The sequence below is a fragment of the Carassius gibelio genome, chromosome B4, assembly GCF_023724105.1.
Source record: "Carassius gibelio isolate Cgi1373 ecotype wild population from Czech Republic chromosome B4, carGib1.2-hapl.c, whole genome shotgun sequence".
Lineage (NCBI taxonomy): Eukaryota > Metazoa > Chordata > Actinopteri > Cypriniformes > Cyprinidae > Carassius > Carassius gibelio.
The window spans coordinates 17,923,883-17,951,162 of NC_068399.1; the positions used below are offsets into that span (position 1 = coordinate 17,923,883).

General features: G+C 36.7%; 1 protein-coding gene and 1 long non-coding RNA gene across 7 annotated transcripts in view; both read left to right on the top strand.

Moving 5' to 3' along the window:
- The window catches only part of LOC127956896 (uncharacterized), a 75,232-nt gene extending 69,351 nt beyond the window's left edge, over window positions 1-5,881 (top strand). Inside the window, exons 5-6 of the long non-coding RNA XR_008153661.1 lie at window positions 4,341-4,474; window positions 4,813-5,881. This is a non-coding gene — a long non-coding RNA (uncharacterized LOC127956896). The remainder of the gene's footprint in view (window positions 1-4,340; window positions 4,475-4,812) is intronic.
- A 12,419-nt stretch (window positions 5,882-18,300) lies between these two features.
- atp2b1a (ATPase plasma membrane Ca2+ transporting 1a) overlaps window positions 18,301-27,280 on the top strand; it is a 38,293-nt gene continuing 29,313 nt past the window's right edge. Inside the window, exon 1 of one of the 6 annotated variants that reach the window (XM_052555108.1) lies at window positions 18,301-18,509. The gene's annotated coding sequence lies outside the window, so the exon portion shown is untranslated. The other 5 variants (XM_052555106.1, XM_052555109.1, XM_052555104.1 and 2 more) reach the window with 5 other exon arrangements.

Sequence of the window (27,280 nt, forward strand, 5' to 3'; positions counted from 1 at the left end):
ACATTAAGTCTTTGAATTTGAGGGTATTGGACCTGGAAAGTCCTTGAAAGGTCCTTGAATTTAAAGTTAATTAAGGGGATCATGGGAATCTTGTGTGTATTTCTGTGTGTGTGTATGTATGTGTATATATATATATATATATATATATATATATATATATATATATATATATATATATATATATATATATATATATATATATATATATATATTACCAAGTTGTTTTGAACTATCAGCAGTAATTATAATTAGTTAATTATAAAATTAAGCAGTAAACTATTTTCATTGTTGATAATCACAATAAATGTTTCTTGAGCACTATATAATATTAGCATATTAGAATGATTTCTGAAGGATCGTGTGACACTGAAGACTGGAATAATGGCTGCTGAAAATTCATCATCGCAGAAATTAATAAATTTTTTTCAGTATGTTCAAATAGAAAACAATTTGGAATAATATTTCACAATGTTACTGTTTTTAATGTATTTTTGATCAAATAAATGCTGCCTCTTGGAGACTTCTTTAGAATACATAAAATGATATATGCGGAAAAAAATACAAATTATTTTCAAATGATTATTAATGTTAATACATGTATTCAAGTGGTTCATCGTGTGAAATGTATTTTTTTTTTATCATAGATCTTGACAAAAATATGAGTATCTTCATTTCTAAACCACATTTGATTAGACGAGAAATAAAATCATCCATCTTGTATTCATTTGAAAGTAATTAATTTTTTTTTTGTTAATGTGCATTTGTGTAATTAAAATGCAGTTCTAATTTTATTAAAAGAAACCTGGAAAACAATTAATTTCCAATTAAGTGACAGGCAGTTTATTACAATTATCCATTCCAACATGATGAATACATATTCAGTGGAACTGTGTACTCATGTTTATGAGCGTACGTGTGAAATCTGCTGTCTTTCAGTCCATCACAGAAACACCCACATAGAGCAAACTGTTCCTCAAAACATGCACATATACACAGAAACATCATTTATGCATTACAAAAGCTAAGATGGATTTCCTTTTAAGAAATACTATGTTGGCCTCAAGAAAAAGCGATGAAGAGTATTATTACAGCAGAATTGATTGACAGGCCAAGTGTGCTGCTCTGACATCAAACCCCCGAGTCACAATGCCAACCTGCAAAATATGTTTTTGCATTTTGTGTAGACTTTTTAAAGGTTTGGCTTTACAGGTGCCCCGCTGTTTGCATAAGCCCATTATCTCTGAAGAGTTAAAAAAAAAATATATATATATATATATATATATATATATATATCTAACATTGACATGCATTAGTAAATAATTTTTAAATGCTAAGGCTAACACTAGTCATTTAACCTGTCATGCATGCATAGATTTCTCTCCAAACATCCACAAAGAGCTTTAAAATTGCACGTAGAAGTGACTCATAAAGGCTTGAAAGCTCATAGCCTCCTTTCTAATCCACAAGTGCACAAATTTGTGCACCAGTGATCTGACGTCATGTTTCCATGGCTCAGTGTATCAGGTGAAATGGTAGCCACTCCGTCAGAACACTTTGGATGTTGTTTGCTGTGCGTTCGCACGTGATACCGCCTCAGATAGTGTTTGGAAAGACACATGGTCACACTCCCTTGAAATGTTAGCAACACTGTAAACCTTGCAAGCGTATTTACTTACTTGTGAATGAGGATCCGCACACACCATATTACATGTCCCACCCAATCAGTAGCTTTAAATGTTTCATTATGTTCCATACAGTTTAGGAACTGGAGATACTGGACGCTGAATCTGAGAGGGCAACACAGTATATGGTCTGAATAAACTAGAAGTACCAATGTATAAAATCAAAAATCAAATGCATACTTGTATTTAGCGTAGTTTGGTGTATTTTTTCATATTGCTATGGCTGTTTAACAAATATTATTTATAATAAATATATTACAATTTATAGTTTATTTTCCTATATTATTTTAAAAGATCTAAAGTGTATTTTTATTAACGATGTTCAAATTGGCAGTTCAGTAATGATCAATCAAATATTCATGTCATATTTTGGTTGCATTTTTGACTCCGTTAATTACTGCTCTCATCAAAATATGTGGAAAAGTTTCAAATGAATGATTTTAAAAAATGTTGTGTGGTGTAACCATCAAATAATTAGTAATAAATGACATTATTCATTCAATTGTTTTTATGTCATTACTTTTTTTCTAAGAAATAATAAAAAAAGAATAATAGTAAAGAAACATCACACATTTATATCAAATAATATGCCAATTCACTCAAGGTCCTCTTAACAATGATAACAATAATGAAATCAGGACACTTACCTTATTCTCCTCAAAATAATCTCAAAGGTTTCATTCAGAAATTAGAAATATGTATTCAAGTGATTGCATGTGTAAATTGCATTTCAGTGCATTTTTGAATAGGACAGAAAGATACGTCATTGACACAATTACATGTCTGTGAATGTGTGAAAGAATTAAAGAGAGATAAAAAGAGTGTCATCATGTTGAGCAAAAGCTGCTGATGTTTGCTAGAAGTCAAGCAGTGATGCCTCACCTATAATCCCTCTAAATATAGGCACACCTATGACATCATCATCTCAGTCTCTCCCATTCTCTATCTCCCTCCCGCTTGCATGCGTAAAGGCACATTATCTCATCTCCTCAGGGATTCATCTTTTGAAGTGATGCAATAGCACAGGGATTTAATAGTCTGCTAGTCACAGTGCTATCAGTGCCCGCCGTGCAGGGACACAGTGTTAGTTATTAGCCGCTGACTTACACAAACAAACCTCATCTTTTTACTCTTTGCTTATTTATTTATTTATTTGTTTCTCAGCGAGGGCTCTGATTTGGTAAATTGGTACCGGAAAAAAGACGGGGTGGGGGTTCTTTCACAAGAGTTGAAACTCTACCACCCTTATGGATTTTAGGACGGCGTGTTGAGAAGACCTTGGCCGAGAATACAAAAATTGTGTTAATAGAATGTCATTAAATAGACCATAAACTTTTCAAAACAAGTGTATAATAAGCTGTTACATAATAGCGCAGGACTTGTTAGTTTGACCAGATGGAACTGTTTTTCATTATAGGCCTTAGGTGGTGCTCCCAGTACACAGAGCCAGGCTTCTGCTAATTTGAGACATGGTTTGAAACTTTTTGAGCGGAAAATATTGGGAGTAAGTGCAGCCGCTCATAAAAAACTCCCAACTACTGTATCAACGGCACACAGCTCACGCTCTGCTGGAGAGAAAGAAAAGGGGAGGGAAGAGGGAACAACAAAAAGAGAATTTTTACATGTACTTTTTAAAAACATTTTTTCTTGTGCACCATGCAGTGTTTTTGCATATTTACTAAAATAGGAAACAATTTTTAAAAAATGCTAAATGCTAAACATGCTAAATTCTTAAAAAAAAAAGTTTACCCAAATAAACTTGCTGAAAACTTCATATATTTGATGAAGTTGGCATTACTGACTGTTACTTCCCTGTTTAATACTGCTTACAGAAATTGTTTACATTTTCTTAGCCTAAAAATACATGATTTATTGCTTTTTATTATATGACATTTCCTCCGATCCAAATGTGTCACAAATGCATTGATTTCACATCTGTGTGGTTTCTTATTAATGAACTGTCATTGTGTTTTACAGCTGAAATCTAAAGTAAAATCTGATATGTAGCTTTTCCTGCCTCCGGCGCTGACACTGTCTGTTCTCTTTTTCCTTCAGACACACACACACACACACACCTCTTTCTGTTTGTCTCAGAGTGCTCTGTCCGCCTGTATCATTGCCTCAGGATTCAATACCTTTCAGCCCTCCCTTTGGATCATTCACACACACACAAACACACACACTTTTCTACAGGAATGTTACATCAACATCGCCACTGCAACGACTGGCTGAGAAATTCAAACGTTAACAAAGTAAAGAAAGCATGTGAAACAATGGTGCAGAAAAAAAGTTAATTTCAGCATAAATGAAATCAAGTCCTTGCAAGGATCTGGCTTTTATTCACACTTTCCTTTTTTATCTGTAATATAGTTCTATGAGTACAATTCCCATGCAGTCTAACTGGCACTCTCAGATTATTATTTTTTTTACTCATTTGTTGACACTGAAACATCAGTGATCTTTACTCATCAGTGGCTCCTTATCTCATACTAATGCATGCAAATGTGCACTAGGACTCATATCTTGCATATCATGTGGATTTAGAGAAATATACTATTACTTAATTGCAAACACACAGCTTTTCACTTCACAATGCATTAATTGATGGACTTTTAAGTTGTGTGGATTACTTGTGTATTATTCTGATGTTTTAATCAGCTGTTTAGACACTCATTCGGACGGCACCCATCCACTGCAGAGGATCCACTGGTGAGCAAGTGATGTAATGCTACATTTCTCAAAATCTATTCCACTGAAGAAACAAACTCATCTACATCTTGGAAAGCCTCAAAGTGAGTACATTTTCAGCAAATATTCATACGTGGGTGAACTGTTCCTTTAATGCAGCACAAAATGCTGTGTAGGCAACTTGTCTGATTCTACTTGTGCAGATAACAGTTATTAACTCAAATCTGTCCTTTGGACACTAGTGTTGGTTATAATCAGCTCTAACTGTTTGTCATTTGTGTGTTGGTTTTCTGGGTGTGCCCTGTGTGTGTGTCTGTGTCTGTTTTGAGAGGGTCAATACACACACATTTTCTCATAGACTGCCAATCAGTCATTTACATATCACCAATAATCATGTTTGTTGTTTCAAGCACTCACACAGAGCTCTTCTCTTTCTTCACAGCAGGTGCACGCATGTACACTCACATGCGCACAGGTGGTATATGTCGCATGTCTACCATGCTGGGTTTGAGATGACTGTTGCCATTCATGCCCTGCATTGACTCGCCCTGGGGTCTGGTTTTTATTAATATCTCTGACGCCGTATGTTTTCAGTTTGAGAGCTTGTTTAATTTTAATGAGCCTCAGGCATATGTCTCTTAGTTATTTATAAAACTTTTTTGCTCACGGGCATCACAAACAGCACTGAATCCCATACCGCTTTTCCTTTTTTCTATCTCTCCCTGCTTCATCTGCTTTTAAAGATGCAGGAGATGGAGCATCCTAGCTTCTAGTTTTTGTTTATTCGTGATGAAAAAGTTATGAATGATTAAAAGTTTGCTAATATTCCTACAAGTCATAGACAACCAAAGCCAAACAAGTAAGTGTTTATCAAGCCAATTTGCAATGCCAAAAATTGTTTTCTTCAATTGCATACACTAATAAGATGTCTTGCAGTAAAATCTAAGAAGGAAAAGTAATATAAATAATTATCTCTTGTTTTAGTAATAAAACATCTAGTGAGATTTAAGCTTTTAACATACTTTATTTAAAAAAAATGTTATTTTAAACAATTGTGCAGAAGAAATTATTTGTATTTTTATATATTTTTAGTTAATTAATTTGATAGATTTTTTAATATTTTATTGGAAAGAATTACAAGACATGAAACACATTGTGAAGTATTACAATACTTTCATTGGTTTTCTGTTTCATAATTTAAAAACGGCAAAGCTTTAATTTCAGCATGTATATTAATTCTTTCTTTCTTTCTTGATTTCTTTCTTTCCTTCTTATATTTTTTCAATGTAAAAAAGTGGATTGTTAAATAGCTATCCAAGTGAATAAAATAGGGATAACAGAGGAGCAAGGGTAAGACGAAAAGTAGGTCATTCCAAAGATGTGACAAACATTTCAGATTATGGACCCATGGCAAAAGTAACTGGACGGTGATCCCATGATTTTATTAGAACATTCCATTCTGCTCTGTTTTATGTTTCCCTGAGACTGTTGATCATGTACTAAAGTGATGAATAATGTGTGATATTAAAATAATGCCTGTGTGCTCAAAGTGGGTTCCATCTCGCTGTCTGCAGGTCTGTGTGGAGGAGACAGCACTATAATAGAATCAAATTTGATTTAGCTCATGATGGTCGAATGATGGTGTCTGACCCTTCAGCTGTCAGTCTCCAATACTTTAGATTTAACACTCATGTCTGCTGAATGCACTGTGTATTTTGCTGATAATGGCATGTATATATGTATATATATGAATGACGTGTAGGATTTTAGGAATAAACCATGTGATTGACGTGGATTCGCTCAATATAGTGAAAGAAGATAATTCAGCTCTGTCGTAAAGACCATGACTACTGTCAAAAGACATAAATCAAAAATCTATATCAAATTGTGTTAACCTGGTGCAATACTGATAAATATTATATCAATATTATATCAAACATTATTCTCAATTGGTTTGCTTTAAACATTTTACATTGAATATCGTAACATTTCATATAATTTAACATGATTGTGAAATGCATATGCCTAACAATATGCTAAATTATTAACATATACAATTGACAATTCAATGCATGTGGCCAACAATATTCAAAATTATTAACATATAGTTTTAATAGCAACAAGGTTATTTCAGTTTACTACCTTAGTTACTAACCCCTACTTTTTCAGCAGTTTTGATACTCCATTAGCCCCTCCAAGTCCATTTCCAATGCTCCAGTATCCCAGAATGCAACTGGAGTTTAATTTGAAGCCATTAAGCTCAAGGGCATTGGCCTGCCAGAGCATCGCCTCTCAACAATTGCTGTCATGGGTCATATGTGCAATCACTGAGACCTTGCCCTTGTCATAACCAAACAGATTGATTTGGGATGTGCGTGCCAGGTAAGGGAATCATGGGTAATATTAAGAGATTCATTCTTGTGGTTCATTAGCAAACTGTTCCTCAATATCCAGCCCTGTTGCACAGCTATACTTCTTGTAGGGGTCATGTGACACGTAAGGTGATTGCGACATCTCATTTTAGCATGACAGCTGAGAAATTTAGTTTTAGAATTCAATTCGGAAGGTAAAAAGGAGCCTCATACATTGAGATGAGGTTTGATGGATGTGGCGCAATCTCTTAACACTAAATGGATCTCCAGGATCGGTTTCCCCAGGGTGACACAGTTAACTCATCAGTGTATTCAAGTCTTGATGGCATTTCGTGACCGAGATTTGACACAGGGGAAGTACAGGATGGGAATATGTTCGCTGCGGGACCCCGGCCGAGGGCCATTATTGCAGTACTTGTCAGTTCATGAGCAACAAGTCAGCATGCTCTACTGAGGGATCAGTTACTATATATTGTACAATAAAGAGGAAAGACACAGACACAGCACAGCCGTCCCACTGCGCAGACATGCCACTGAGTTGAGCAGACAGGATGCATCCTCCTCTGACCTTTCTCTTAATCTCCCCCCTCCATCTTCGTCTCTCTTCATCGTACCACCCCTCTCTCCTCTCCCAGCTGATTCACTGCGCTGCCGTGTTTGAAGTCAAACATCAGAAGCCTTGAAAGCTTTTCTCATCCTGTATTGTTCATTTATTCATTCTTTTGTTTTTCATTATACATTCACTCCTGCATGTGTCACCGAAGTGTCCAAACTGCTTTGCGCAAACACATACAGCCTCGCGGTCATGCAGGGAAAACGGTCAAACAAATGAGCAGCTACTAACTAACTTAACTTTTTCTGGAACAAGCTACTTTTCCAGCTTGTAGAGTACAGTAGCACTGTCAATTGATTAATTGCGATTAATCACATCCAAAATAAAAGTTTCTGTTTACTAGTATATATGGGTGTGTACTGTTTATATTTATATTGTATATAAATAGACACACACACATAAATTTATATATTTTTGAAAATTTTATATTTTATATAAAATATTTAAATGTATTAATAATATTAATTGTAAATAATTAAAACTGCTCCAGTAAAAAAAATAAAAAAAAATTGTACCCCAAAAGGTACCTTTTTCAAATTTTATCTGACACATCTTCTGAGACTGCACTGATTCTGTCTCTGCCAACCGGCAAGTTTCTATAAAGGAAGTTTTCAGGAGTCATAATTCCAAATGCCAATATCATATCATCACCTAAGCCAAGACAGATGATGATTGGCCATTTATTTCGTCCCTATACTACTGACTTGAATACTCCATGACCTTATCGCCAAAGATGTGCTCAGGACTCACTAACTAAAATCTATGTTTTTTCTTGTTGCTGTTGTTGAGCTGTGGAGGTTTTAATTAATTATATGGAGTTGGTGAAGGGGACGGGCATCCATACCTGCTGGGCTGCGAGGGTCCTGTCATGTGGATCCACAGCATTCCAAACACCTGTGTCTCTGAAGATAAAATTCAGCAGAAACACTCACAGTAAGTGTTTTTCCATTGTTTAAATGAAACACCTGGGACACTCATTTCTTTCCACGTAAAAGTAAACATCCTCTCCTGCTCTCCAGACAGATGTACAACACTCCTTGCAGTGTTATCAACGTTAGGCAGAGTATCTGGCTACCGGCGCAAATTAAGAGTGGTCCTTGAATTATGGAGATGTGGTCTTGCACTAGTAAGTTTGCAGAGAAATCCTCCACACACATCAAGGCCACTCAAGAGTCTGTTAACTTGAGTGTTCTTCTTCCACTACTCCTTGCCAGGCCCGGAAAGATGATACAAAAATCTTTTTTCCAAATTATGGTGGTCATTTCCTTCTCTTTTTAATTTATAGCTGCCTCCGTTTCCTGTTTTATTATTTTATTATTAGCCTCTTGGACCTTAGGTTAATATCTTTCTTTTTTTTTATTGTCTTTTTTATTTATTTTTTTTGAAGTTGAAGGGAGATGAGGTTGTGGTGTTTTTCTATCCCACCTCATCCTCAAGTTACTCACCATCCTCATTCATTATTTGTAGACTGTTTTATAATGAATGACCAGGTACAATGCACACGGCTGCTGAAGCCACCATCAGCCCTGCCTTACATATCTCTGACCCACATAGAGATGCCTACAGTCCACTCTACATCACAAGTGAAGATGACCATGACAGCTCGATTTAATATAATGAAATTTACAAGTGGGTGGACCTTGGTGAATTAGGATGGATGTTTACCGTGCCTACTCTCTGTAATTGGGAATGTGTATATAATTAGGCATATCACATCTTTTATCTTTTATGAGACAATATTTGTCCATTTTAGACAGTTAGCTGCATCATTAAGTGTACACTAAAGGGACAGTTTACCCTAAAATAAAATCATTCACTCATCTTCATGTCAAACCTGTATGGCCTTAATTTTCTGCTGTGTGTGTGTGTGTGTGTGTGTTGTTTTTCTTAATCCACAGATTAAACCGAAATGTATATTAATTTCTCTTCCACAGATTAAATAGTCATACAAATTCAGTATGACATTACATTTAAAGGGATAGTTCACCCAAAAATGTAAATTATGCAATCAATTAGTAACACAATAACATAATTTTCATTTTTGGGTGAACTATCCAGCAGAACGTGGTGCTAGAAACAAAATTTAAAGTAATGGTTCACCCAAAAATGCTAATTGATTCACCCTCAGGCCATCCAAGATCTTCTTCGGAACAGATTTAGAGAAATTTAGCATTACACCAATGGATCATTAGAGTTCAAACAGCTAATAAAAACATCACAATAATATACAAGTAATCCACACAACTCCAGTCTATTGATTGATTGATTGTTTTGTGACTAAAGAAATCCAAGAAATCTTTAACACGAAACTGACTAATATATGAAAAATAACAAATGGACTCTCATTTAATGTCATTTGGTCTTTACTAGGAATTACAAAGTTCTCAATATAATACTCGGTACGACATCCCTTGGTTCAATATGTACTTTTATTTAATATGCCTACGTTTGTTTTTTGTTGGGGGTGGGGTGTGTTTAAATAATTTCCGGGGAGTCCTTTTATTTTTTTGAATTGGCTCTGCTTATGTGCCTGTGTCTACGCACTTAGACAAGGAAACGCCTCCCTGTTTATAAAGTACATTGAACAATGCTTCATGCCGAGAAACCTGACAAACCTTGACAAACCTGATGTCCAACAAAAGTGAACATATAACATGTTTTAACTCTACAACATCAGTCGAATGTTTGAAATAACTTCCTTTTGTGATCTGATGCATCTTTTTACTGTAAAATGTCGATTTTCACTGGATTATAAGATAATTATTATGAATATACCCGAGATGGCTTGAGGAACACAGGTAAACCATATATTATCATAATCCAGTGTTTACTATCTTCATGTTTCGTCATTCAAAACATTTTCTATCTTTTTATTCAGGAAAGCGATAGCTGGTTGTTGTTGTTTTTTTGCCATATTAGGGATTTCCTGGAACGTTGTTAGTTCTGTTATTTCTGTTATGCATTTGTGAAGTTTCTCCGTGAAGGGGCACCATTATGAATGCGTTCAACAATGGCCAATCCATCCTATTTTGGGTAAAAATAAGAAAATAATATTTCTTTCAAAAGAAATTTGAACTAGACATGAAAATCCATGCTTTTCTCCAGTCGTACAGAAGTGTTCAGGAGTTTAATTTGTTTTAAAAAGCACATTTTAAATTGCAAAAAAATAACAATCTGATGTACCAAATGATCAGAACCAAACTGTGTTTAACTCGGTATACTGTAGAACTGATCGTGCATGAGCCGCTGTAGACAAAGATGGCAGATTTTAAATCAAGTGCTTCAGGGAGGTCCTGTGCCATCTGTGGCAGAGATTGCCTTACTATTGGGTGATGAGAAGGTCTGTACTTACTATTGGAGAAAGCGTAACGGCTAACTTGGATCATGTGTCCCTTAATAACCAATCACATTAAAGCGTTGATGTAATTGAATTTCAGTCAGAGTTTTACTAAACTCTATCACCGTTTACGGATCCCATAGGAATGAATGAGATGTGCTGTAAGCTGAATCCCCAACAGCATTTTTTTTTTTCATGGTAAACTCTAAAAGTAGTTCAATCCAAAAGTATTGTTTGGTGTAAAACATGTTGAAGATTAGCACATAGGCTGTTGATACATTAAATGATAAGGCTTTCCCTCATTGGCATCCATTAAAAAAAACAAACACCTTTTGGTCTCCTTTCCCACGTACTGCCAGATCAAAAGAGTTAGCATTAGCCGTTACACTTTTTTGACTAATGGTTGCAGGTTTGCCGCCTTTGATCTTTGGATCTTCCTTTGAAAACAATGGGACTGTATACTTCAGGTTATTATGGACCTCATTTTTTCACAACAAATGATATGCCTGCTTGTGAATTTTATTTATTAATATATTTTGCCAATTAAAATTGGGTGGCCGGGCTTCAGTCTGGGTGTCCCAGTGCCACCCTGGCTCTTACGTGTCCTCAGTAGCTTATATCTTGCACACTGTGTTAACTCATAGGTGTGACAGCACCACATGGAGAAAGAACAGATTTGTCTTCTTTACAACAAACACAGAAGAACATCAAATGCTGCAGATTATTAGCAGCACTTACCTTCCTTCCAAACATTTGTCAAGATTTCTACCCTTATTTAGCCCTTTCTTCAAGCCGTTTCTTTAGGGAAAGCTCTGGGGAGTGTAGTTTTTGTCATCTTTCCACAAAGTTTGACAGGCTGGAGGTTCTTGTTTGACAGGAGGATGTAAATGACTGTTGGATTCCAGCTGGCCTGCATCACACAGCCAGACGATCAACAGACCGGGCTCAGATGCTGACATCGGGAGCTAGTTTCACCCTGCGCCGCTTACACTGACCATCGCCATGACCATGTGGCAACATAATGACTTCTAGGGGTTAGTGATGGAAGAACGTGTCAGTTGGTGCAGTGGAGTACAGTTTGTCTTCATCATGTACATAGACGCTGCTACTGGGTTGAATGACCTGTTAACATCAGCTTCCAAAATATACAGTTTACCGGCTGATTCACATAACTCCAATCTTTCCAGGGTAAAGCTTTTCATTTGCACAACAACTAAAATAAGCTTGACTCTGTTTTTTGACTATTTAGACATGAACAGAATTACGGAAATGAAGTCTCAGGTAGTTGCTTTCCAAAAAAAAATGAAGCAGGTCCAAAAAAAGCTGGTTAATTTAAAACTTGTTGATTAAAGGATATTAATGGAACTATGTTAAACTAAAATCTTTTCTCCATGTTCGCTGAAATGTGTTTAACCCGGTTTTAGGGTTTGGCAGTGACTTTCCAAACAGGGATGTGATATTTTTCCTTCACTGAACGGAACAAAGTGAGGCCTGTCTCAATGCTTTTACACCCTCAGGGGGTTTAGGCTTATGAAACATCTGGATACACAGTGAAGCATAGTCGAATATACTTAAAGTATTTTCAGAAGCATCTACTTTTATTTATATTTTTACATTTAAAAAACCTTATTACCATATGGGAATATTTTATTTTATTTTACAAGAGCACATTATACAGGTTAGACATGAAATATATTAAAATTCTAGAAAGTTTTCTTGCACTAAATATTCTATTTAAAAAAAAAATATCAGAAAGAGACCATCGGATGTAGCAACTTGATGATATAACTTTTGTGCCATGTAAAGGACAGTGATTTCTCTCTCCCTACATGCTGGTCATGCAAAACAAAAGGGCATTTACAGAAAAAACAGTGTGGCAGGTTTACCAATCACCACCGGCAGCATTGGTCTGGTTCGGGGCCATCAGGTTATCGTAATGAACCTCCCAATCTCCAATTTTCCATGGCGAAAGATATGACGGCTTCCATCAGTAACTAAACACTGCTAAAATGCTATAGTTATTAAATATATAGAACCTCAATCTGAGGATGAAAATACTCACCCACGCTCTGCATTTACTGCACTTGAACATCATATACAAATAAAACGGAGAGTTCAAAAGTATGTAAATGTATGCAAAGCAAATGTAAATAAAGTAACTGATACAAGGAAACAAAAGCAGAAATAGAAAAGCGAGCAAAAAGAGGGCATTTATAGTGGAAACAATGAAACTGTTTACACACCTAAGATTGGCCAAGATTGCAGGCTAAATATAAGAAAAAAAACTATACTGGCTAACATGAAAGTACATTTTAATAAACATGATTAGGTTTATAACAGTCATTGGGTTAATTTAGATCCAAAGAGTCAATCTTATTGGTCTAAATGTATACTAAACGTTTTGATTGAGTCAGTGATGCAGGTCTACACTGTGTTCTTGAGTGCTGATATGCTGAGGGTTGGCATGATTATGGTGTAAATTCAACGAGGGAATTATTCAAGCTCCAGTTGACTGTATTCTCTCCTTTGTAGCAGAACCATTGATCCTTCCTTTGCTTCATTCTGAGCTCCGACTTGCCCATGAGATCGCAGCCGTTGCACATCAAGAGGAAAGAAGCTACCACCATATGCCTTTTGCGTCATGCTACCAAGATTCACATCTGAGGAAGAACGACTCTCTTTTCAAAATATAGGCCATAGTTTTGCTCCACTAGTAGACACTTCTCCTGTTCCCGTGATCAGAGGTAGGAAATTTCAGCTCTTAAAATGGTTGTGGTCTAGTTTCAGCTCTGCACTTCACTTTCCACTTTCTCCCTGTTCTGTTTATGGGTTAACCACACGTTCACTCATTCATTCAGCACAGCACAGATGCTGCTGTAGGCATCGTGTGGCCTGGGTGCTTGTGAATTATATGGGTGGCAAAACACTGGAGTTAAGAAAGTCAGAGGATGCTAAAAATGCATTGATTTCAAGGTGTGCATCACGATGTTGAGATTCAGAAATTTACGCTCTCTAATAGAATAAAAACTTTTTCTGCAACACTCTTATAAAGCCGCAATGACATTTCCATGTACACAAAATTCTTTCCAACAGGAATCCATGCAATTGGAAAATTAGCGCAAAAGTGAAAGATTTCTCTACACAGATTTCGCACTAGGTTCAAGTTGGTCACATAAACGGGCCTCATTGATGAAAGCTGAAATTTTACAGAAAATTGTGAACAAAAATTTGATTTCAAAGTGGGTGGCTACCTGGCGCTATGGTACAGAACAAGAAACCAAATGTATTTACAAATGTATATACAATATATGAATGTTTTCATCTAAAATCTGCATGCAATGTCTAATTTAAGTGGATCTTACCCACTTTTATCTTCTATTTCTTATTCTACTCCCATATAATGCTCGTAGGTCAGGACCGTCACCTGTTATAGACGAGGGGGCATGTGCATGTGTGTTTGTGTTACTGAACTTCAGGATGTGAAGGCCCTCTGTATTACCCCGTTTCCTCTTCCTCTCTTCTCCCTTATGGATCACATCAGGTATATAGTCCATGGGAAAAGGAAGAGAGTGAGACGAAAGGGCGCCATAAGAGCTGTTCCAGTTCTCAACAATCCATAACCAAATTAACCAGCTCAGGTCAGTCTAGGGTTTGCTTTATTGTTGTGAGTTATTTAACACTGGAGCAAATAATGGTTGATTGGTACATGGTTTGAAGCCAGACAGACACTTTGCTCTAATAAAACAAGGTGAAAATGACACATAAGTACATTAGTTTCAGCCAATTTGTTAATTTGCCAACCTATAGGCTCTCCATTTTAACAAAAGCACATGCCAAAAGGCTTTAATATCAGTATATGATAGTAACTCTTCCATAAATGCATTATTTGGCACAGGTTTGTCAATTCAGAGGAAAAGCAGTCAGGGGGGCCGCTCACACAGACTGTGTTTTTGTATTCCAATGCTCTGCTTTTCCATTGTTTTTCTATGTAAATTTTACACTGGATGGACATCTTTGATAGTTATACTCATGTCTTTCGCACATGAAACAACATTTTAAAAATGGGGCACTCAAAAAAAATAAAATCTGTCTCTAGACCTTTTAAATTGATGTAATTTGTGACATAATAGTACAAAAAAAAATTCTGACCTTTACTCAACGCAAAAGCAAAATCTGGGTTACAGCAAGGCACTTATAATTTAAGTGAATGGAACTGATAACTCGCAGTTTAAAGAAAAAATAAACTTTTTTTTTTACTCAATCATGAGTAACTCAAACAGGTGTATTGTTATAACATGAACTTAGTGTAATAAAATCAGTTACTAAGATTTTCTTTCAAAAAATCCATCTTCCACAAAAATAGACCTCATTTACTTGTTGTAAGTGCCTCTCTGTAAACTTGATTTAGCCTCTTCTTATTGAAAACGTGGGATGAGTCGAAATACTTTTTTTGTTTGAGCTGCACATTCTGTCAACTGAACTTAACTTATACTGAACCCGGAATATTCCACCCTCACTGTAAGTGTCCATGGTGGTTCATTGACCTTCTTAAAGAAGCCTTCTGCTTCCATTACACAACATACACAAACACACTCAAACACTGAGTGTAAATATGTCAGACCTTTACATGGAAATGGTTTGGAATTGGAGGATGTTGGGGGCGGGAGAGGCATTCCTGTAGCCTTTAGAGTGAGGGATGTCCTCTTACACATATGCACATACACACTGGGCACTTGAGATGAATTATTGTTCGCAAGTGGAAACTTGGCCCCCCGGCCCGGCTGCCGGTCCAGTGCTGACTAAGAGTGCTGTCTGTGTTTCGTCCCTCTCTCTCTCTCTCTCTCTCTCTCTCTCTCTCTCTCTCACACTCACACTCACACACACACACACTGTAGAGCTGCAGTCTTTCTCCACTGGGCCATTCACCTCTGAGCTCCCGCTGTAAATTCCACTGGAAACTGGAAACACAAACATGCCCCTGCCCAAAGCGGACTAACATCTTTCTTGCGGTCTTATTTTTGAATGTTATATTCTAACATATCCCATAACCCAGCCCTAGCTGCTGTTATGCTCACTGACGCATCATCAGACTGCATTATGTGTGTTTTGCGGGATGCTTTTTGTGCGAACGTTATTTCTACCCTCTCATGGAAAATAAGCCAGGACTGTCTGTCAGTGAGGGGAGTTTATTGTTGACTTAATTAAGGAGTCTTACACCACACAAACCCCATATTCACCCCCATGTAGTATTTCTGAGAAGAGACAATTATTGTAATTACAGCTGTCTGATGACATGTTTGGTATAATGAATGTTTCTCATTAAGTTTCTCTAACCCCAAACAACCTGCCCCAATAGAAACCCATGCCTGTTTCGCATACTGCAGCAGTAGCAGCGTCTGATAGCAGGAAACCCCATGTTTATAGGATTTAGATCGTTTGAAATTATAATAACGTGTTTTGCCACTAAACCTTGATTTTAGTTATATGTCTTCTGGTATTTCATTATACAGTGACCCCGGAAAGTGCTTGGACACTTAAGAATTTCATTGCATTAGATAAATTGTCAAACAGAGTGGCTTTTTATTTATTTATTTTTTACAAATAAATATAGCATAAGCATTCTTTTTTAAAGCAAATATAACTTAAAAAGACCTGCAAGATTTTAATAACACAGTGAAACAGCAGATGCAGTTCAATATGCTTCCTTCCAATTATGCTACAAAGACAGAATTGAATACATCAAAAATTTATATATAAAAATATATATATATAATTTGGTGTTAAAGCTTAATTTTATCGTTACTCCAGACTTTAGTGTCACATGATCCTTCAGAAATCATTCTAATATGCTGATTTGATGCTCGAGAAACATTTATTATTATTATCAAAGTTGGATTTTTTTAAATAGGTTGAAAAGAGCAGTCTTTTGTAACATTATGAATATTTCTTTACTGTCACTTTTAATCAGTTTGTTTCCTTGTTGTATACAGTATTCATGTATATTTACAAATCTTACTGAGCCTTAACTTTTGAAACATAATGGAACTTTCCCGTCTCAAACATTAGTGGAAAATGTTCACACTTCATCCGAGGGAAATGTTTTAAAATAAATGTCACTTTAAGACACATGGCTAAAAGTGCCAGAAAAAAGGCTCAGAAAAGTGAAGTTACAGTAACTCTAGAGAAGCTCTAAAGTTGCTTATTTGTGTATGTCATTATGTTTGATATTTTATTATCTTCTCAACAAAATGTATATATTTCAAGTTTGGCCTATTCATCCACAAACCTTTTGAGGCCACTGTATGTATATTATTATAATGCTAAATATAGTCAGACTTCTGTCTTTTCTCTCTGCTTTCTCTGTGTTTTTGTGTCCCATCAGAATGAAGGAAGTTCTGTGCTGACATTGTGGAAAAAGCTGTATTAAGAGCCAGATTGCTGGAGAAGCGAGATTGGTGACCAGAGGAAGTAGTAATAGCATATGTCCTGACTGATAGGGTACTGGACCCTCTTGTGTAAGTCTGTTAATGAGCCATTTCCACTGTCCTCTTCTTCCACATTGATTTGAGTCAGCTGACATTCCATGGCAGCTCTTTTGTCATCTTCTGCAGAGTTTCAACAGTGACGCTAAGTCTCATGACAGTTTCGTTGCCTGCCCTGAGGAATTTTTCCTGTCAAAGAAGTAATTTTGACCCAAGAATGCTTTGTTTTTCACTCTGAACAGCTTGTTAAGCAAACATCCTTATCTCAGATCTCGATAAGAAACCAAGACCGCCACCAACTTCCCTCTTCTGACATCAAAGTATGTGTAGCATAATGTCCAGCAAGGTCATACATTAGTATTCACGTGATAGCTTATATAAATGTAGTTTTATTTTATTATAGTTCTAAGTAATTATATTTTTAATAATAATTGTGTGTTTTTTTTTTATATATAATTGTGTAGAATTAACTATATAATAAGTAAAAAATGGTGGCTGCACTTGCGCATCCGTGTGCTGCTGGGACATCTGTTCAAGGGCCAGGCATCACTGTGTGCCGCCAGTGGGAGAGGCTCCAAATAAAAATCTCAGAAGTGGAAACTGGAACAAATAAAAATAGGATTCTTGTCCTCTCCACTTCAGAGGTTTTGGAAGCCTGGAAGGAAACTTGTTTGTCATCCTCTTGTGGCTTAGCAAGGGCTATATGTTACTTTTAGATGAAAATATGGTGCAAACCAAAGTGGTCCGGCCTAATAGATAACTCCAGAGATTCCTACAGCAAACATATGCATCACATGCTCCACATTTACAAGCTGCTTGCTCTAAAGCTGAGCAATCAATGCACTCACTGACACCTCCCCTCCCTACACTATCTGATTGAACATTAGCAAACCTTTGAGCCTTGCTTAACTCAAGTTAAAATTACATGGTCTTAAAAAGTTCATCAAAACCCATTGCTCAGTGAAGACAATCTTGTGGACTGATGTCCTTCTTGTTAATGATAAAACCCATTAGATGGAAGGATCTTGTCAATAGCACCCAGCACAAACGCTGCTGCCTGTTTATCATCAACTCTGTCTGTTTTCCCCCAGCAGGTTGAGCAGAGGTCCTTGTGTGATAGTATAACCAGGAGATGTCTTGATCTTTGGGTTAAAATTATAGCTACTGGATGGTAAGACTCTCTGGCTATATAAAGGCTCAACACAAAGATGGTGAGAGCATGAACCTCATCATAGTGGAATAATCTTCAGAAGAATTCCTCAAAATCAGAAAACCTTGATGACACAGCACTGATTTGAATACCTGAATCATAACATCATAACCGTCTATACTAAGGCAAGTTCTACTATATTTTGATAAATGTATCGGTAGTAGTGGTAGTAGTTTTGGCATTTAAATATGTATTATTGACATTTAATTGTAATTTAGTACACACACATTGGCATTTTTGCCATTTTACATTGTCGTTTAATTTTAGTTTAGTACATTTATATATATAGGTATTTGAATAACTTTGAATAAACTCACAAATGAATGCCTGTAAATGTCAGTAGAAAAGAATCAAAAGAATGAAGAGAATGAAGATTGTGATGTGGCTTCTTCTGAGGCCTTCATGGGGAAACCCCCAACACGGTTCTTCTTTTGGCATCATCTTTCAAGTGCCCCACAGTCAACAAATGACAACAGTGGTTACCATGACAAAAATGAAGCTGTGTAGGAAGAAACCACGGCCAGTACTAGGGGACTTCTCAGCAAATCTTAAATGTCACGTGTGAGAAAACCAGTTTTCTCCTAACATTGTGTCTTTCTGAATATTTGGTTTCAATATTATTTCCAGTAAACATGTTTGAAGAACAGGATATGCCATCTATATCATGATTAAAGGAAGCTGTGGTGTCTCATGCAAAATGATAAATACCACAGTAGGCCTAACATGTAAGAATTTTTTGCGCATTATTAGTGCTTTAAAATATTATGATTATTATTATTTTTTTTTTTTTTCAGTTTTTCTTATCTTACCAAGGATTGTCAATCGTTGTACAGGTAGTCCTTGACATGAGGACTTGGCATATAATAAAGGTTCAAAAACAGAAATGCTCTGGGGCTTGTACTGCAATTTTTAAAGATACCAGACTGGCTGCTAAACTAAGTGCTTCAGTGGACATAAGTTTGATGAAAATGCAGAGAGAGAAATGCTGGCGATGCAAGTTCGCTCCATTAGCATGAAAAAGAAAAAACAGAGGATTGCGCAATATTTTGCACAATCTGTCTAGTTATCTATTTCAATGAATAAAAAAGCCTCAACCTGTTTCAAATAACCAACAGTTATATGTTAACCAACTGACAAATGTTTAATTCATATTCATGGGAAAGCGCTGCAGAATGCAGTAATCAGACTCAGATCTGAGATCGTACTTGGTTTCTTCACACTGCGAATCAAACACAACGCCAGAATCGACGATAGAACGGACGACGTCATGGAAAAAATGACGTCAGGTTTAACTAGCCGCGGGGGAAGACTCGTCTGTGACTGTGGGCGGGGCGTACAACACCGGCTCGCGCCGAAGCGTGTAGTTAAAATACACCACGACGCCTAACAAGTCATTTTACACTTAACCGCTCTCAGAAACATCTTTATAAATTATGTTAATGCGCGCGGACGCTGTGCAGAGGGTGAGCCTAGCGTGATTGACATCGCGTCTCAGCCAATCAGGATCCTCCTGCATGTCAGTGGCGGTCCTCCTGACGCGCATCACATGTCTCAAGCGACGCGCGGCTGTGGGAGGGATTTCTCTGCAGATTGGAAGAGCTCGATAGACGGCAGAGTGAGTCTGAGGGAGACCGAGGGAGTGAGGGGGATCGCTGAGGCGCTGTTCGGAGAGCATTGTGAGTGTAATTTCACCGTTTCTCGCACGCTTGCTCGTGTTACTGCCGCGTTTCAAATGCACCATTTTTTTTACTTTCTCTCCGCTGACTGCATTCACCGCGGTGTCCGTTAGCTTGCATTATTATCAGCTAGCCAAATTGGCTAGGCAACTCCTGCTAGTTGGTAGCAGGCAGAGAAAGGGGAAAGAAGGCAACCAGGCTGCTGTGCATTTTTAACCCACACCTGCCTATTGTCACTGCAGGGAAGGGGATGTGTGGTTAATCAATGGGGTTTTAATGTATCGCACCGTGTCGAGATGCAGGGATGATGTGTAGCGCACGCTGGAAAGTTGCTTTTGACATATGAAGCTTGTGAAATGTGTGCGCACGCCGCGTTTCTACATCTAAGATCGCGCGACAGTGAATATTTTAGAAATACTACTAATAAAATGACATTATTTTATAATAAACTAAATATTTAATAAAATAATAAATGTGGCTTGGAGGTTAAACATCATTTAAAATATATAAATGTGCATGGTTTTTGACGTTATTCCGGACAGGGTGACCCTAATGTTATTTTAACGGCCGTACATTTTTTGAAAGCCGCCGAATAGAAGGCTCGCGCTGTGACTGTTACAGATCCGTTGACTGTCATTAATTTGGTTTTTGCGATGAGAGCGTGAACTCTAGTGAAACTAACGCACTGTTTCTATGATTTTCTCCAACTCGAAGAGAGTTTATTATCGTACATGAACATTTTGGCGTTTATTGGCAGTTCGTTCTTATGAAATGCTTTCAAACGAGCTAACTTGTTCCGTTAAGCGACCGTCTCTTGTCAGTTTAACTGTCGGTGACTTGTGACATTAGCCGGGGGATTTTTAAGGTTTTACCTAAAGTGTGTGTTTGAGTCGCGTTGGAAAGTTGGAGACCGCTTCAGTTTCGGGTGAGGTAAGATGCTGATCTGTTGTCATTATCAAGACTAAACAGTAACGTTTACACCCTTTTTTGACAGGATTATTTGGGTTGAGACCGCTAGCAGGCTAAAGCCAAGCGTGAGGCTCTTCAGCTGTCAACTTGCTTTTCGACCCCATTAACGTTACCTGCTTGTTCACTTATCGCATTTCGATGCGTATTTTACTACAACAGTTCAGACGGCGTTCAAAGCGCTTAAAAAATGCCACTTTTGTCATCGTTTACTCGCCACTATGTTGTTCCAAACCCGCGTCACTTTCTTGTTAAGAGATGTTAGTCAAGAGTGACAGCCACAACCGCCATTCACTTTTATTGTAAGTTACGTTACTGACTGCCTTCCGTAACGTCGACGTTTTTGCAAAGAAAGTACGGTTTGTAACAACATAATGGTGACTAAATGATTTTATTTAATTTTGGGTGAACTGTCTCTTTAAGCTTAGCGCGTTCGTGTCAACAGTTGTAGTATAGCGTCCTAATTCCTCCTGTCATGTGTGACTCGGCATGCGGACTGGAACAAGCACTGTGCGACACGTCAAATTTGCCTTCATCGAACTTGAAGGAGCAGATGTGCAAAACACAATGTACCCAACCTAATCGGCGGACTTATATTATCTGCTGTCTGCCTAATGTGTTGAGATTGAATATGGCACCTAGAATTCCTAGATCAACCCCGGTGTGCGTTTAAATGGCGTGTCAGGTCTTTTACTCCTTGGCGTACATTATTCGCTGCCCTGTTGCTTCTTTTGCTAAAGCTTTTATAGCTCCTGATAATACCTCGCTGTATGACAGCAATGCTGAATTTGACCTTGAGTCTACAGTGTATATTCAGCTTTATTTAAATAAATTCTTAAGGGTGTATTTGTAAGTTAACTTTTTTGATCTTCACAGAATGCTTTAGATGTACACTGACCTTTGACAGATGTAGACTCAGGGTTTATTGAGATTTAAAGGGTTTATTGAGATTTAAATGTCTTTGTAATTAACATATGTTGTCATTGCAAAAATAATTCCTGAGAAAATCTCTAGAAGACAAATTTGGAGTAAATCCAGTTCAAAATCATGGTCATTGTACCTGCTGCGCATCAAACTGTGTTAAAAGAGACAAGTGTTTTCTTATTGCAGGATGGAAATGTGATTTTACCTAAGTTTTTTTTTTTTTATAATGATTTACCCCAACATTTAAATAAACTAACCTTTGGCACAAGTGAGCTTCAGAGGCCTTTGGACTATTATAGGCACAGGCATGGCCTAGTTGTATATCTATTGATTTAATAAAAATTTTTGACCTAGATATTAGTATGCAATAAAATATTGAGTTTAGCAGAATTGTTATTTATAGGCATTGTGAGAAGAGGATTGCATTCAAATGACAATTATGATTAGTCTTGTCATGCTTATATTGTTATATTAGTGTTATATATTCCATGTTTTTTTTATATTGTTGATTAAGATGGTTTTTATACATATTTTGAATTAAGCTAGTTTTTTATATTTTTCTTTTTCATTTTAATTTGTTCAGAGTTTAGGAATTTTGTGAAATTTGGACTAATATTTATTTCCTTAGTTATTCTGATACAAGAAGTTAAGCTAAATGACAAATTATACATTTAAATAATTCAATGAAGGTTTATATTTATTAATATTATTTAATATAATGCAAAATGCACTTATTTTGTAAGATGCACATCCGCATGTGAGATTTTTGTTGTTGTTGGTCTTTAGCATATGTTTTGTTTAAATTTTACACTGTAAACCCAAATTATTTTCTCATGGACAATGGCTGTACCTCCAGTAATGTTTTAACTATGGTTTGGTCAAACAAAGTGTACATGCTTTGGTGCAGAGCATGTAGTACCAAGCTGTAATGTTATATTATTTTAATTAAGTAAATGTGAATGTTTTCCATGCTGACTGGAATGGAAAGATGGTAACTTAGCCCCTCTCTCTAGTATTGTTTATGTAGAAGGCCACTGATTTGGTGTCACATTAATCTGAGGTGACATTCAACCCCTTATAAGCTATTATAAACAGCTAAAATTAGAGTGCTTTGCTATTAAGTGCATTTGAATAATGTTGCAATTTAATTACTGCATAGCATCATGCTTGATGCTTTAATTAGTCGTCGATGAGAGAGATAAAATGGGCATCTTAGGAGCAAATGCATTTTCTGTTTGCAATCTAAATGAGTTTTGTAAATAAGAACAGTGTACAGTTATTTTCTCTGACCTCAAATGACGGGTAAATTACCACCTCCAAGTAGATGAATGATTGCTGTTCAGACTCTGTTCTCATTAAAATTCGATTTGCATTCAGATTTATTATTTGATTAGATGCATTTGATTTGATGCTCAGTAAAAACAGTGAAATCCTATTTCGCTGCAAAGGAATGTGTGAGCAGTACTGCTTGACTGCGACTTACAGGTGCTGTCTTTAAAAAGTGTGCATCTAAATATAAAACTCATAAAATTCAAGGCAGTGATGTTTGTCTACAAAACTACCACTGGCTCTGCACCCCTTTACCTAAATGAATTACTTCAGACTTGTGTGCCCTCTAGAAGCTTGTGTTCTGCAAGTGAACGTCGCTTAATTTGCATCCCAAAGAAGCACAAAGTTACTTTTAAGAATTTGTAAATTTCGTATAAAAGAATGACCTGCCCAACTCTATCCCAGCAGCTTAGTCCTTTGCCATCTTCAAGAATCGGCTAAAAACACATCTCTTCCATCTTTATTTGACCCTCTTACTTTAGCACTCATTATTCTAATTCTATTCTTTAAAATATATATATATATATATATATACGGGTCCTTAAAATCCTTGAAAGTTTGTGAATCTTTTTTTTTTTTTTCAAGGCCCTGGAAAGTTTTTGAAATAAACATACATTGATGCAGGTCCTTGAAAGTGCTTGAATTTATTTTTTCAAGAATTTAAGTTTTCTGAAAAAAAAAATCCATATTATTCCATCTGGTCCGCTAATGTGTTATTTCGCCAACAATTCATGGCCAGTGCATAGAAGCTTGCTTGATTTTTCATTAGTTACGCACATTTACGTGTTACGTAAGTGTTTCGCGTGTGAGGTACTTTGTGTTGTACGTTGCCATGATGTTACAGTGACCATATTTCCTCTTTTTTCCTGGACCTGTCATCTTTTTGGAACTAAAAAAATTTCTGAATCGCCCAAAATGTCAGGAATTCAGCTTTTGCTTTCTACAGTCATTATTGCCTGCTCCCGTGATTTTTGTGTCCAATCCAAACATTCTAATATTGCATAATTTTCCCGCTGTCAATATGTTGAGTATTTAAATCTTTTTTGAATCAGCCATCTCTCTCTCTTCAACCTGTGAACAGTCAAATCTGACTCCTGCAGCTCTTGTTCAATGCAGGGTTGCCATTGACTACTTTTAAACTGTTAATGGGATGAATATTTTCCCCGTGGGTTAAAGGTTTGAAATGTTGCGTAATAACATTTGACTAAAATACCTGTCTTGAAACATTGTGCATTCTGCCTATGATAAATCTGTGCTAGATGTTAAGTTTTATGAAGGAGGGACACTTTTAAGGGGGTCGCACACCGGACGAGAAGCGCCGCGTCGCGCCACGTCTTTAAAATTCGAACACATTATTCTCTATGAGTGTACACACACCGGCGGCGCCATTCGGCGTCTGTCCGCGGCGCCCAGCTACGACTCAGAATGCTGTTCAAATTTCTGCCGCGCCACAGAGCGCCATCTGCATAGTTTTATATTAAAAAACCCAGTTGTTATAAACTGAAACTAAAATACAGTACATTTGTTTCATTCAAATAAAACATTACAAAGTGTTTGGTTACGTTTTCAGTCAGGTTGCACAGTTGCCTAGACAACAGATACAACAAAACAATAACAGACTTTATTATAACACAGATTCTTTTCATTAATTAACGTTCAAAACTCAGCTTTTATCAATTAAAATCATATATTTAAAATAATAATAATAGATGAAGTTATAACTTACCCATCTTGCTGCGAAATTGAGCTCGCGCATATAGAATGTGCGTGTCCGGTGTGCGATACCTCGAGTTGTCCTACATGTGGCGCGACGCGACGCAGCGCTTCTAGTCCGGTGTGCGACCGCCTTTAGGGAGCTTTTTAGCGGTTTATGATCAATATCCATAACAGTGACTGTAAAATATGTATTTTATGTATGGAAATGACATTTTTTAGTTTTGATATTTTGCATATGGTCATTGCACTACTTTGGGCACTACTTTAACCACCAAATAACCACACCCCAGCCCCCCGTCCTGCCCACACCCACTGTCCTCCTTTTGGAAAACTAAAATATGGTCACCCTACATGACGTTCATGCATGCACAAAAGTACTAGGATGGTACCTCTGTTACACAGACACACCTGGAAATAAATGTTGAGTTGATTTGCTTGTTATGAATGTAAACCCATGAGGCAAGAACTTCTGCTTACTTGAGCCTAAGCTCTTTTCAGTAAAATCCATGCAAAAGTTAATATCAGATAATTTTAGAATACAGTAGAGGATGAACCGGATATTCTTCAGTTTTATGCAAAACAGAAATACAACAAATAGATTATCAGATCACTGTCATATGGCCAAAATTTTATAAAAAAAAAAAAAAAAGAAGCTCGCTCTCACTTGAAATGTGTCCCCACATTAAGACCATGAATTTGAGGTAATTGAACCTGGTTTCATTTATTATACAACTTACAACATAAAAAACAAACAAAACAAAAAAAACACCTATAACACTAGCTTAAGCAAATAAAAATTCTTAAGCCTCCTCGTGCCCATTATCCCATCATGTATAATGGTTCAAGTCATCCCTGATTCAATGTGCAGTGTCAGACATGGAGGCAGGGGTCGGAGCTAATGTCTATCTTGTGTACTGTGCATGGCAATCGTAACAATCAAATTAAAGGTTCCCGTTTTTGAAAATCACTTCTTTAGATATGCTGTTTTAGGTCCTGGTGAGAACATGAAAGCATCAAGCTTTTAAGTATGTAGCTGTTTGAATGTAATACTGTTCCCACTGTGCTCATCTAACAAAGCAGAAGGTATAATTAGGGCCCTATGAAATCAGTTTTATTTTTTTCACCAAGTTCTGTGTTTTTAGCTGTAACTTTTCTAAATTGCTTTGTTTAATCCGTTTATAACAATCAAAATGTATATCTAATTAATTGAGTTTATAAATTATTATTTTTTTAAATGGTAACAATGATAGAAATGTTTACTATTTTGGATTCATATTTAAATGGCAACCTTTTTGTGGTTTAATTTTCACAGAGGCTGCATCTGAAATTGTATAAGTAATGAGCGACAGTTAAAAAAAATATGTTCTATGTTCTAGTTTTGATATGGTAGCATTAATTGAAATTTGAACCTACTATATTTTTCATGTTGTCATTGTCATGTGACCAGCATCACTTCCATTCACAAATCTTTTCCTGTGGCCTCAAGGGATAATAAAGGTAGATTTCACTTCTCTAATTCAGTTCATTTGGTCCAAACCAAGGGCAAGCAATTATACATTGTAGCATTTTTAAGCATTTTTGGTTCCTTTTCACACCATACTGATTGCTTTTGTCCGGACCATTTGAAACGAACCAAAATCCAATCACATGACAATGTCCACGTCATTGGCCATGACGTATTTTCTAAACTGCTTTTTGATTGGTCAGAATTTACGTGCGGAAAATTCCAACATAAAAGGGAAAGCCAGCAAACAACACGGGGACAACACAACTATGGAGAGACGACTGCTCGGGCTGGTTTTGTCCATGGCCATAATCTATTACATTGTTTGTATACACCACAATATGCAAACAATACATTTCTATAATGAAGTGTGGATGCGGCTTGAAAACAACATTCTAATGCACTGCCTACTGTTTTATGAATATATGAATACAGTGAATTTGTACATGATACCACCTTGTTTTTGCTTACTTTTTAGTAGACTAGTATGTAGGGATGGGTACCGAGAACCAGTATTTATTTGGACCGTTACATAATTGGGTCGATACCGGAATACCTATAAGCTTCAGGACAAACAATACAGTTATTGATACTTGCATTGTTTTATCTCCGTACACTTCAATGTTAACGACGAATTAGAAGCTGCTGCTTGTCATTTCCCTGCACTGAAATATGTGGGCGACGTTTGCTCGACGTGCGTGTGATATCCAGCGCAATGCTCTCTGTGCGTGTGTGCGTACTTGCAGGCAGTAATCATGACATGAGTGAAGCGTTCAAAAGT